Here is a 15,173-nt window from a genome sequence, read left to right as displayed (position 1 = left end):
TTTTACAACTTTTTTATGCGGGCCTATACTGAAAATTTAAAAAGTATGTTTTGTAGGTCTGTGTCAATTATACGCACTGTGAAAATTTCATCGCAATTGGTTGATTCGGGGAACAAACGACAGGCATTGAAAGATATATGAATCCTTAGATTTATTGCAGTTAGAGGCCGAAAATCGTGAAAATCTGCCATTTTTACCATCTTTAAGAATTTGTAGCTCATTGCAACGTCGATCGATTTTGAATATGTATAGGTCTGCATAAAAAACTTGTAAAATTCAACTTTTAGTATTTTTTCTACAATTCCGATCAATTGCGATTTTTGAAAAAATTTCCTTTCACATGCTGTAGTAAACTAATTGCTCTAGCTTTCCAAAACAGTTCAAATCGTAAAGTATAATATTAAAAAAATTATCGTGTTTTTTAGGGCGTCCGAATATTAATTCAAGTCACTGTATGTATGTGTGATGTTTTCTAGGTCAAAATAATCAGAATTACACGAGTTATATCTTTCTGATAGTTTTGAATAGCGTAGAAACAAAGGAATGAAATTGTTGCACGATAGTTCAGTGGTCTAAGTACGGGAATATAGTGGAGCGGCGAGGTGAGCTCTCTATGTTTCTATGTGGACAGCTATTCTCTCGTCACCGCTCCGCTATAAACAGTCGCGTTTAATTAAGATGCTAAGATCTAGCATCGCCTGTAATTTGGAGGCAGATTCGTCCGTGAAAATTTGGTCGATTTATGCGAGTGAGTCACGCGGCGTCGAAAATCGGCGCGTCTCGCCTAACAGCGAAGAAGGACGCGAGCGCGAGTCACGGGGTTCGTTTGGTCTGGGTTTCCGGCGGGAGGATAGAGGATAGAGGAGAGAGGTTTATCCGCGTGGTGATGGTTATGGTTTCCTCGGATGACGCGGCTTGCTGGTTAGTGTATACTGGTTCGCCTACGGACTTCGACGCATTCACCAAATACGGAGCACCGAAGTTGCTCGGTCGCGCATGGCGGCCTGCAGGCTTCCTGCCCACGCCGTGACCCGACGACACTTTTTACGGGAAACGAGCGTGGACGGGCGTGGTACTTTCGCTCCTTAACCGAATTCGATCCACCGGAGATCCCGAGATCGGGATCAATCGCATGCACTCTCCGATTTTTTGGTGCTCGAGGGCCGAGGAGCCGAGAGAACGAGATGCGTTCTCCGAACACGATGAGGCAATGCCTCCTTATTCGGAGACTCACGGTTCTCACCGTCAACGGAACGTGACCGATCCAACGTGTTCGAAAACATGATCGTGCGACTCCGTGTCCACGAAGCGAATTCTGCCACGATTTACCCCTACAACTTATTTTACGGTTACGGCGACTGCAACTTCTTTGTCGTCATTTTTTAGAAGAAGGAAGCAGTTTATAGTTATCCACGTGTATTCTGCAATGACTATACAGGGTGATTCTGGGAACTGGGACAAGCTACTGATTTTTTAAGTAAAAATCGAAAAAAATGGTAGGGGAAAAAATCATATGATATCTAGAGTTTGTCGGTTTTGAAAAACCGGTTTTTGAAAGAAGATTTTGCAATCCGAAAACCGGGTTTTTCAGTAAAAAAACCGGTTTTAAATTTATACATAACACTTATATTAATCCGCTATAATGATTTTGATGTAATGAAAAAGTACACAGCTAGTGGTATAGCGGAGAAAGGTCTGGCAACATTGTTGGCTTAGTTAGTGGAGTGCGACTGCACGAGAACTGCAAGAACCTGAAGAAGTGACTTCCTCCAGTCCTCAAACATTAAAGAAGGAATTCTTGGTCTTAGAGGCTACAAATAGAAGAACAAAACATTTAGATTTATTATTTAATGCTTTAAAGACAATTAAGCCAAGTTCAGTAGGAAGTGAGCGAGTTTTTTTCTATTTCTGGAAATTTTGTGTCCAAATTAAGGACACGACTAAGCAATAAATCCATTGACGTTCTTTGCTTTCTGAAGTCATACTTTATTAAACAACGAAAGAAGTAACATAATAATTTACATAAATATAAAACATTTGTTAATTTCTGTGATTTTTTAAGGGTATTATTTTGTTAATTTTTTAATTTAATAATTTTATGTATGTATGTATATGTAATATGTACCTTACTTTTTCCTTTTTTGTATTTTTGAATTATTATCAATAAAAAAAATTAAAAACTTCTATTTTAATAATTTAATTTAGAATTTATATATAAAATTTAAAATTATATATTTATAATTAAAATATTTTACTAATAATTAAAGTAGAGAGGATATAATTAAAAGTAAATTTTTTATATAAATTTAAAAATTAGAATATTTTACTAATAATTAAAGTAGAAGATATAAGTTGCATTAAAGAATAAGGTGCAACCGCACCTGGCGGGTGCATCGGTGCATCCACATAGAAAATAAGGGCATAGGAAGTTAGGACGTATTATGACATATTATGACATTTTTCTAGATTTACTTAAAATAGAGCAGCAACTTGTCCCAGTTCCCAGGATCACCCTATACAGCGACATCGACAAAATGGAATTTTATATCGGTACATAGGAAATCAATAATAGTACCATACATATTTAGTGGAGCCCTAAGAATCAAAGATCCACGCGTAGATCTGTAAATCAACGCGACGATCGCGATCGAAGTTACCTTTGTAGTTCTGTCGGCTGTTCAAACGCATTTCCTGTTGCATCATCCGGTGATTTTTCCGGCGGCAAGGTCGGATTCTTTCGCGTATCCTCCGATCCTCGCGTAAACGACGAAACAAAACGGGCAATGATGTGATCGAAACGAAAGCCCCGTCGGCGATGTTATCGTCGCGCGGACTCAGAAATGGTTGCACAACAACGACATTACGTAACAGGATCGAGGAGACGATCGTCGATGGAAGTTGTATGGTTTAACGGGTTGTCGTTAGCCAGGGGCCACGGTTTCGGGGTTCCCGGAAACGCGGCCATGACACTGGCAATAAGTCTTTTCGAGCGGGCTGAGTCCGCGCGATAAATCCAACGGCACCAGGCAATCTAACGATAATTCCTTCGTGTCTTCTGGCTCGTTAACGGCGCAATCAGCCACGATATAGTGCACGGGAAAATAATGACCGTCGCGACCTGCACGCGAAAACGATCACCGTCACACCGTAATCCTTAATCGACAGTGTTCGAATTTTTTCTTCGAAAGAGGGCAGAGATTGCCTTGAGGAACACTATTTTATTTAGGACTCGCCTCCAACGACCTTTATGCAGCAGGAGCAACGGTAACACACCCCTTCAAGACGCTGAATGCTGAGGGAGCAAAGGAACCATAAGATTCAAAGTATACTATGTTTAATAAGTAGACAGCGGATCTTTATGCAAAATAAACATTTTCAACCGAAATTGAAATTTATTTTCTTCCTTAATACGTTTGACCCTTATGTAGTCAACCACACAAAATGTATAAATTATTTAAAACCTTTCATATTAGCGTGTAAAGAATGGACATTCAGAGAAATTTTGTAATGTTTGTTAGAGGAAAATTAAAAAATTGTGTGTGTGTGTGTGTGGTTGGAAGAAATACAGTAAATGGGTACTCGGTTGACTACACAGGGGTTAATGGGGGTTGACAACAATATGACAAATTTTTTTCAACTCTTCCAATATTTCTGCTGTTTTAAATTACATCTATAAATGTTGGTCATATATGCATCAAATCCGCTACGGTATTGAAGCACTGTGTACAGAAAGAGCAACCAGACCACGCCCACGAAGTACTCTAGCTAGAAGAAACATTGAAGCAACGCCTGCTCGACGCACTCTATCCATAGATACAACAAAACCACGGCTTCTTACGTGTCTTTACGGCAGCGATAGCAAGATAGATAGCCTTGTAGCTCTTTCTGTGACACGATTTGCCCGAAGGAACGATCCCAGGGCGAACCCCAGAGCAATCGTTTAAATATTCAGCGCTCGAACGACGCAGCGAGCCCCGGTCGATTAATCCGACTCATTAGCGTGTACAACCGCCGAGTATGGGATCGCGGTGAAAACGGTCTCGTGTCCCGCAAGGAGGAAAGATCTCTTTCCGATCTGTCGATCGTGGATTCCTCCAGTTGAGGAAGGCCGGGCCAGATCGGATTCCAGATTCCAGCGCGCCGCGACGCCTTAATCAGGCGAGCTCCCGCGACGCCTATCTGTCGCAACGTTACGTGCGCCGTATCGAAATCGATCGATTCTCACGGGTGGCCGTCGATCTTTATGGTTAACAGGGTTAAGTATATTTGAAGAAAAAGTCAATCGCCTCGCGCGAATCAGGCTACCCTTTTCCGAGAGAGCCCCGAGAACGAAGGTTCTCTCTCTCTTGCTCTCTCCCGAGGGAATCGAAAGCTTGGCCAACTTGAAAGACACCTCCCACCCTCCCTCCCTCCCTCTGGGACTCCCTTCTTCTTCTTTAACCCTCTCCACCGATCCCCTGCTTCATAATGGATCGCGCCATAATGAAGCACGGTACGGCGCGTTCTCTTATTAATTAACGTTAAAAGGGAAACTTTTGTAATTCCGCTTTTAAGACAGAGCCGATGTACTCTGACCCGCTCCCCACTAATTGAAGCCTCTTCCCCGGGCAATTGCATAATGCGTCCTCTCTTTCGATCACACGCTGCGTGTGATTCGTCGATTAACGGAGTTGTTCGCTTGGGAAGAGGATAAATCGAGAAGTTAACTTCCGTCCCGTGCTGCAGCCCGCGTTGTTCATCCTTGTTTGGCTTCGAATAACTAACCTTGCGTAAAAACCACAATCGGAATGTTTGAATGTGTAGATTCGACGAACAACGCTTGAACCACGTCAGACAAGCATCGGCGTACTCGCAGCTACCAAAAGGAGGAAAAAGGGAAAAGAGGTGTGCCGATGCCATAAGTGAACACATGTAAATAGCGTGAATATCTCGACGACGCTGAAGCGTCGTGTTCAAGGTATCGTATGATTCACTTACTCTGCGGATTACACGAACTCCAAATATTTCGATGAATACATTCGATAACTTGAAACATCCTCTCCCCGTTAAATAAACAGAATTAAATTATCATCGCGTGTTTGATGTCATTCTCACGAATACTTGGCAAGCGATAGCTCGCTTATCTAGAGTTTAAAATAACGTCATCATGCTCTGTACAAATCGTTCATTATCGTTAATCTTCACTTAACAAATTCTTCGCACAGGTTAATGGCGATAGTCGAATTTTTCGAGCTCGTGACTCGACTCTGACACGATTCTCTTTTTAGAGACTGATTCATTGCTCGACCGCGATATTTACCTTTCACGGACGCGAACCGCTACGTTCGAAGAAATTGCTTTTCATTTCCGATACTTAATATGTATACACGCGAGAGGAGCCCACAGGCTGGAACACGGTCCTTATAACGCGATTCGAGCCCACCCCCGTCACCGTCGCACAAAGCGAAACGAATGTACAGTATTGTACAGACACGCACCGCTGCCATCCAATACCATGGATCGTTCTCGTGAAGTCGTTAGCCATCGGAGTATATTGTTATTGTGGAACTCCGTTAGAGCGTTAAACGCCCGAGTACGTTATCGCGAAATCCAGCCTGTTTCGCCGAGCTGTTTAGAGGGATGCTCGGGGACCGAGGACTTCCGGTTGGCCAGCCGAAATTTCAATTGCATATTACTCTTTAATGCAACCCGATTTTTTTGTTACACCAATCGATCTGTTTTATTATCCTTCGTATGAAAGTACTAACACGCGGTAAAGTAAGTACGTTTCTGACACAAAATATCAAATATCTCGTGAAGTATCGACATATCGATGACCTTGGGTTAGTACTTTTATACGTAGGATAGTATAGGAATCGATTGGTTTCACAGAAAATGCATCCACATAGAAAATGAGGTCATAGGAAGTTAAGACGTCTTGTGACACATGATTTTTTCCTATTTTTACCTAAAAAAGAGCAATAACCTGTCCCAGTTCCCAGAATCATCCTGTATAGACATTTATTTCTTCTGTTTCCTAAATATTTTATTTGAGACACGAGGTTACTCATGTGCCCTACTTCAGATTGATTTATTCCGTTGTACCACTGTGTAATCCGAATTAAATTACAAGAGTTTAGGGTTGTAACTCACCGTGAACGTCGATCGATCTACCCTATTTTATTTCGCGCGCTCCCCAAGCCTCCGGACACATAATAAAGTCGTATAACAGTAACAGATGAAGTCATCGAAGGCTTCGCCGAGCAATATCGATGCCGATGAAGCAAAGACCGCGAAAATCGCGCAATAACGTAGCCAACGAGGCGGAACGAATGCACGTTAAGCCGGCCGAGGAGATAGTTAAGCAGTTTAACCGGCTTAATAAACGGTGTAAAGAAGAAGTTGGTAGCATTCGGAGTATCCTTCAACCCCTTGCAGTCCTATATTCAATACGACCGAATAATTACATTTAGATAACGATAGTAGGAATATTTTGTGCTCTTAATCCTCTCGTAAAATAGCACTCGGAAAACGTCCAGCATACTGCTTTTACTGCCACAGGTTTCGCTTAACACGGAACGAATTAGGGTCGTTGCCCACCTAACAGCGCTATACCTGATCGGCATTAGGCCAGCATCGACCTGTTCGCATTATTCACTAGTTCACACCAATACGAATACTATAATACAGGGTTTCTCAAACTTTTTCCCTGATGGAGCATTTTAAGCGTCTTTGAATTTTCACGGAGCACCTTGTGTAATTTGAAGGGTAGGTAATGACACATAATTAATAAATCTTAGAAAAATTCACACATAATATTATTATAGTCAAAATATATAGGGCGCCATTTTTTTGTGGCAAACATAGTGTACTAATCTTTGATATAATTGGCATCAGGAAGTACATATTGAGGTTTAGTGATGGAGAATTACACGATCGAGCATCGCATAGAAATTGTGGAAATTCACTACAGAAAATTGTGCAAATTTTTCAGAGACGGTTCGAAAAGTCCGCACGTCTTTTGGTCATCATAACGCATCATCTCGCAGCACTGTGGTGCATTTAATCACAAAATTTGAGGATAGTAGTTCAATTCTGACCGCGAAAAGCAGTGGCTGTCCTCGTACCGGTCGGTCCAATAAAAACATAGCCGCAGTGAGTGCGAGTGTTGACGAAAGTCCTTCCACCTCGACTCGCCATTGTGCTCAGCAATTGAATTTTTACGAAAGATCTGCATTTTTTTTTTACATGCTTACAAGATCTAATTGACACAAGAACTGCAGCCAGCAGACCATGCGCAGCGCCGTACATTCGCCAAATGGTGATTTTTTCGAAGAAAATCATCATCAGCGATGCGGCGCATTTTCAACTTAGTGGCTACGGCTACGTAATTAAACAAAACTGTCGAATTTTGTGATTAAATGCACCACAATGTTGCGAGATGATGCGTTGTGATGACCAAAAGAATTCTCGAACTGTCTCTGCAAAATTTTCACCATTTTTGTAGTGAATTTTCACAATTTCTATGCGTTGCTCGATCGTGTAATTCTCCATGACTAAACCTCAATACTTCCTGATGCCAATTATCAAAGATTAGTACACTATGTTCGCCACAAAAAAATGGCGTGCAATTTAAAATGTCAGGTCATTTTGAGACACCCTATAGAAAGAAAGCATTGTTATTAATATTTTTATTGGAGCACTGTGTGGGAAACCTTGCTATAATACAACAGAATAAACTAGCTATCTGTTGAATTAAGAAAAGAATGAGAAGTTGCTGCATCTGCTACAAGAAATCATTTTTGTAATGATTGCATAAATCCGGTAGTCTAGTGATCCCGGCGCAAGCATGATCGGCGAAGCCGAGTAGGATGGAATTGCGAGTACAGCTCGAGGATATGGCGGACCGTGAAGGGTCAATCGCAGACTTGCGAATACACAAGCGAGGACTTATCCCTGAGTCGGATTGATTTACGTTAAAAGGAAGCTGGACCTCGGAGGTCGCGGGTAAAGAGGTAAGAAAAAAGAAAGAAGAAACAGGAACGCGTGGTCACCGGCGCAAAAGGTCCGTAAGCGGACATGCGAATTGAAAGCCAGAGGCTGGAAGGGGATGAACGCGAATGCGAATGCATTTGCAGCCCGTGATGTCACGGACCGTTTCGGTTGGCCGTGGTCTTCTACACGGAGAAGCAGGCACCAGGGTAATCCGTAATGCCGTGATAAATATTCGAGAGCGTTCACGAAGCCCATCGAGATATACGTGCGGCGCGGCGCATCGCACGAAAGATGCAAGACCCCTAAGTAGACGGGAGAGAGATCGGGATCGCGTTTCGCCGTACACGGCCGTGACACTAAATTACCGAGTTTGTACAGTGGTTGTCAATCGGCGAGGACTGGCGTGGCTTCTGGCGTGGCAATGAAGTGGCGTGATCGAGCCATATACGTCGCTCGGACGACGCGATTAATCATCTTTTTCGTGGGCTCGCGAAACCGGAATGCCCAGACCCAATTCCAACCGCAGACAAAGGGACCTTGTGTTAAATACATAATGCGAGCAAACCTGAGGGTTGCTAATTGACGCGGGACGTCCAATGCTGTGTCACAATTACAGTCAACCCCCGCGGGGTCCATCATCATCTGCGAAAAGAAAGTGGCTTTAATTCGCGAAATTGAAGTTTCGTTTGGAACACTAAACCTGCCGAGCATGAAAAAGTCTCGAAACACAGAAAACATAGAAGGCTGTTTGGTACACAGACAGCCGGTGCACGAATATGTTTTTATCCGAGATTTTTCAACGAGGATTATGCTAGTTATCTCGTAAACATAACAATGCCCGTGAAACCGTCTTTAAAACGTCAACTATTGTAAAATAGAAAGGAGTAGATTTAGTGATAACTACTAGAAATGTTCTGCATTGGTTACTGAAAGCAGGAGTAAAATAAAAATTGATTTCACCGCTTAATGACTTTGTTGTATTCGAAAGAACAATACAATATTCTTAAATTTTTCGAATCTTTTACTGTTCTATATTTCGCCCGACCAATTTCTTCATAAATGCATAGCGATCCGCAGTCTAGTGACAACGTTGTGTGCTATATCCAGGAAATATTAAATGAAGAACTAAACGAAGGACTAAATGAAGAACAGAGCTCCGTAGCCTTGAAAACAGAGTATACTCTTAATTGGTATGAGAGTAGAGAGAGGGCCAGACACGGCTGATAGCTCATCGAACCCGCACGCTCGACGGTGATTAGTCTCGCGCCTCGAGCGCCGTTCTAACGCGAACCGATTTCCCTGTGACAGAAGGTGGCAACCACCTGCGACGCCGCGATGTCGACAGAAATGTAATTACGATCTTGATATTAATTACAGCGTGAATTGAATCGCGGCCGCCGGATCGTGCCCGGTGACAGCCGATAAAGAGAAATGCAATTTCGGTCTGTGCACGCGTGTAAGGCGGGATGCGGTCCGACAGGGAAAATTGTTCGGTGCGTTGCCGTATAATAGGGGCGCGGACGCATCGACACCGGTTGCCATACTTAGGCGCGACGATACCACCCTTTATCAATTATCTCCTGCTCCGAAAGCTCGCTGGACTTCAAAGACATTTCTAGACCAGAAATTAAAGCAGCTTCCGCTTGTAACATCTCCAGATTTTCTAGTTCAATTTCTCGATTATTATAGAAGTTGTATAAGATTTATGTATGATAAAATAAAAACGTTCGCGGTCGATTGTAAACAACAAAGATTAAGAGATCGTAACTTTTGCAGGACATAAAAATTCTGGGTTCGTTGCTCACCGTTCGAACAGTAAAACCTTGGGAGCGGGTCATGTTACGGGTGAAGTAATCGAGAAATGGTCGTTTCCCGGGTAATTTTCGTCTTGGCAGGTATCCTGTGTGGATCTCGCAGGTGCTCGTGCTCGTCTCGTTCGTCGATAGGGTTGATCGATAAGCGGTTGGCACGCACGAAAGGCCCGTTCTACTCAGAAACGCGTGCTACAGAGTTACGAGGTGAATACGCGCGGGTTGCTGGCGCGGCTGACGGGTGTAATCATATTGACTGCTCGCTAATATTGGCATTTTTCGGAAAGACATTCCAGCTGGCGTAGCCTGCTGGCCTACATAGGCGTCACGCGAGCCGCATCTCGTCCGCGAGAGGCGAGTTTCATCGTTGAAAGGCGGAGGTTCGCATTGGCGAACAATCGCGCGGTTCGCGCCTGTGCGCCTACCAATGCACTCTATTGCAATACTGTACCACTGCCACAGCTCTGCCACTGCGGATGCGGTAACCAGAGGGAGTATTGATGAAACAGCGGAAGGTGCTGGCACGTGCTCCTCAAAGAACGCACCGCACCGCTATCTATTTAGGATAGCGCATACTGAGAGCCTAGTTTCAACAGCGCGCTCAAACTTTGTCAATTACACGGAGTCGTTTGCAAGCTCTGCTGTTAGTTGTTACCTGCTGGCTGTCGACCAAAGATAATCTCGTTTGTTAATCACCGACGTTTTGTATCTTTATTGCTCGATATGCATAATAGCGGCGAGCCGTCTCCGCTCACGAGTAAACCGACCGCCTTTATGAAAATCTATAAAGAATCTCTCTCTCGCTCGCTCTTTCGAGAACTAATTACAGTGAGAAGAAAGGAAGTCAAATACAGAAGAGAACGACTCGCTCGTTCAATCTGTTTTATTGGAGAATGCTGGGAAAGGATCTAACGTCCGTCTAAATGGGATTATGCTACTTCAAGCGGCATCGCGACCCAGCGTGACAAGAATGGAATTTTCGAGGTTTTTACAGGTAAGAGCAATGAACAACATCGCTGTTGAAAGAATATTAACACTAAACCTTCCACAATTAAATGACTGGTTTCTTATTCTAGAATGAATGAAATTATGAAGACTTCTTACGCTCGGTAGGTTTATTGTTAAATTCATGGTAGTGGAGTTCTTGTTTCTCTTGTCTGTGTACGAGAGAAATTCCTAGTGTCTCATTCTACTGAAATTTGAATAAGCACTCTGAACACTGCAGCAAACAACGCGACACGTAAATGTATAAATAAATTGTAGATCGATTCTAACGTTTGTGAGCTGGACAAAATAAAATTCACATAGACACAAACGTAGATAAAATTCTCGTGCATCGCCTGGAGATACACATCGGCGGATATAAAATGAACACGCTGGCTTTCTGATCGACGATTATAAAATTGTTTAACCACTCAGCGACTGTTCAGATATGAATGCTCACGAAGACGCAAAATAGGACAAATAAAATGAGCAGACTAAGAACCACAATCGATGTGAACGCAAGATAAATTGCACCAGTATGAATTCCGCGAAACAATAAAATGCAAGAATTATTCGTGGAGAAGGAAAGAGGAAAATGAAATTTTCTGAAGAACGGGGTTTGGGGGAGGAAAAAGGCAGCAAGCATATCAGTGCGACAAGAGCGGTGATGAATGGTAAGACTTGGCACGATAGATATCGATCAAGGGTAGTAATCACGTGAATGTACAGCCCCTGTTTTCAAGGTAGCACAATCTGGTTCGAGGAAAGCCGATGTCTCTAATGGAATATCGTAACGTCGAACAATTATGGTCTACGAGATATACCAAGGATAACTCGGAATATATCAGTGCAACGACTATAATCGCGATTTTTCCTCTAATGAGAAGAGATAATACCGATAATCACGATTGATCGGCGTCCTTTAGCAGGGCCTTCGGAGAAAGGCTAACACTGACGGAAAATAGCAGTGTGTAAAGCCCCTGGAAGGAGGCAGCCGTTATTGCATCGCTGTCGTGCGAACGGCATTGACAGTGGCCCGACGGACGTCTTACTAGGACGTTCGTGGTCTACTTAGACATCCGTGATTGCGAATTCATGGATTCGCATGACACCCAGAAAATTCTGTAAGCTTAAAATAGTTTCTCAACTTTCTACATTCTTTGAACTCAAACAAAATTCGATTTCCTCGGGTATGAACTGCGATATAAAGTTTACTGTTAATTCTTCGAGGTCGATAGCTTTGTCTTTATTGTATTAAAATAGTTTTTGCATGTATTCGGACCCTGCTGGCAATAATAAGAATTTCGACAAAGAACTACAATGTCCAAAGTGTACAAAAACGATCGTCTCCAGCAACGCTCGAGTCTACAGAGTAAATTGAACAAAACTGTTTCTTCAGGATGCTGGGTTTCCAACATCCTGTCTGCTTGCTGGACCCTCTCCGACCTTTCAGCACTCCTAAAAACACTTTCGGCAAAGTTTTCTTTTTGTGATGTTGTAGAACTGCGAAACTCCGCTCCAAATTGATTTCGGTAGGAAGCCAATGGCCAATAAAAACTATATGCAATCAAATATTGTGGAGAAAGTAACGAACCGTTCAAATAAAATAACGCAAACGTTTCATCAGTCTGAAAAAAACAACACCTTGCGGTTTATAAAAAAAATTATTCTCATAGAAAATTTTCCACACGAAAAAATATGGAATGAAAAGAATGCAATTATTTGAATTGTAAAATACGATATTGAGAATAAGGTATATGTTAAAACGAGTATATTATTTACAAGATAAAATCACATTCGCGTGAAACAATATAAATTCAACATTCTTTGCAAACGTAACCAAACATTGCACAAATTCCTACCTCTGTATTATTATACGAAACTAACCTATAAAAAAGAGGAATTTAGGTTCCGTGATTAGTACGCATGATGAACGAAGAAAATAAGGAGTTTACTTTGCATTTGTTAATAATGTAGCTTATCGTGATCTTTGCATGTATAATTTAAAAGGAGGAAGGAGATATCGATGAAAGAATGTAGATCATTTTATGCGAGAACAGCGAACCGGAAATGGGGCACGCAAAAATTCTGAATTTCCTCCTACGTATGTGTCAGTTCGACGTAATTAAAAAATGTTTTACTACCTTATAACTAGACTGCGGCTTATGAAAATGTTCAGAAAATGCTACAATATAAAATTCGATAGAATTTAGTTCGATTTTTATCTGTTTCAGAGTTTTATTTGTTTCAAAGCGTTGACCGTAGTTGACAGAATTTCAAAAAGACTCACCTCTACTTATGCCCTCGCACCAACGCGACGTTTCTGCACGAAGCATGGAACACAGGCTTCCGGTAGAACTGACAACGGTTCCTTGATCATTGCTGATGATCAGGATCGCGAACAGCAGGATCGAAACACGAGAAAAACCGAACAACTCGTTTGCGGTGCATATTTGGTAACGGCGAGACGCCGTTGCACCGACGCGCGACGGCGGTTCGCACCTCACAGATACATCGCGACGTCTGACGTTCCCGCGCCCGTTAGCGTCGAGACGTCATCGTCATGACGACCCGTCACAACAGCCCCCGTGCGCACGCGCCCTCCATTCACCCTTTTACGCGCCAATATGGGGGCGAACCGCCTATATCGTGCCTCCTATTCACGTGAGCATTTTCCAATTTTTCTTCCGTTTATTATCATTTCACCTTTATCCAACACACCCGACGTGATACGTCCTCATAATTCCTCGGGAACAAGTTCATCAGGTCTGTTGTATTATGACGGTAACCTTACTTCATCGTATCATAACGCGCATCCTACGAAAAATATTAACTCGTGGACATCAACACTTTAAATCAAGGACTTAATAACGGTAAAATTTTCATACCGGTATTATGCCAAGAGGCTGTACCGAAACCGAAATAATATCTAAATTGATGAAATCAAAATCATTAAAATACCTGTTTCAGTATAAATGATATATTACCGAAATCGTAATAAATACTGATATTTTATCGGTTTTTCCAATGCAAAGGATGCCCCGAATAAAAAGGAATTGTGTGCCAATTAGCCCAGAATCGTCAAGAAGCACAGTCACTTAAATGAGATAAATTGTATACACAATACATACATAAATACGTTACGCCGTAAAACCCTTCTTGCGAAGGAACAAGGGCGAGCCCGAATTCAGCTAAACTACCCACCGACGACGTATCTATTTACCATGGCCGTCATAAAAATAAAACAATAAACCAGATACCGTCCAGATGTACCTCCCAATTAAGAGACCTTATAAACATATTTAATAATTATATATACACACACACACACACACATTTGATAAATATATTTTATTATTATTATTCATAAAATTTAGTAAAGTTTGTATCAACATTAATTATTGTGAGTCGCGGAATACCTCGTTTATGATCGTGAAGCAGTTAGTGTATCCTATACATTGGAAAAACCGAAATCATTATCGGTAAATATATATGTACACTCAGTAAAATAAGTCTCCATACACCCTTTAAAACAGAATGACTTTTTTATAATTGTACTAAATGATTTGATTATTTGTAAGCAATTAGAAGCATTGGTTTACTAGAAGATGTGCGAAAAAGATTTTCCAAAAATTACAATTGATCAGGTTACATGCAAAAATAAAAAAAACATTTTTTTAAACTTTTTTATTTGGGTCCCTAATGAAAATTTAAAATATATGTTTTGTAGATCTATGTTAGTTATACACATGCTGAAAATTTCATCGAAATCGGTTGACGCAGGAAAAAACGACACGCATCGAAAGATTCTGTGGTTTTTAAGCAGAAGCAGAAACTAATCAAAAGTCGTATTTTCACCATTTTTAACCGCTTGTAGCTCGTGTGTATGTCAATCGATTTCGATGAAATTTTCAGAAGGCGTGTAACTGCTATAGATCTGCAAAACATACATTTTAAATTTTTATTGAGGACCCAAATAAAAAAATTTTAAAAAGTGCCTTTTTTATTTTTGCATGCACACCTTCTAAATCGTAATTTTTAGAAAATATCTTCTGCATATCATTCAGTAAACCAATGCTTCTTCTAATTGCTTATAAAACATCAGGTCATTTGGTATAATTATAAAAAGTTATTCTGTTTTAAAGGGTGTACGGAGACTTATTTTACTGAGTGTATACAAATATACTGGTATTTTCATATATCGTTATGACGTCATACTAAACTATAAAATAGTCACTTTTCATACTCCGCAAATCCAGTATTAAATGACCGAGTCATTTCCGATATGCAAAAGTGTTAGCATGAATGAACCTACGTGACTAGGAGAAAAATGTGATAATTTTACTTTCTGGTACTTATTAATTGGTATAGTAATAGATATGTTCTATCTGTATGGAACAGATA

Source organism: Lasioglossum baleicum, chromosome 3 (assembly GCF_051020765.1).
Source record: "Lasioglossum baleicum chromosome 3, iyLasBale1, whole genome shotgun sequence".
Lineage (NCBI taxonomy): Eukaryota > Metazoa > Arthropoda > Insecta > Hymenoptera > Halictidae > Lasioglossum > Lasioglossum baleicum.
This window is presented reverse-complemented; position numbering follows the sequence as displayed.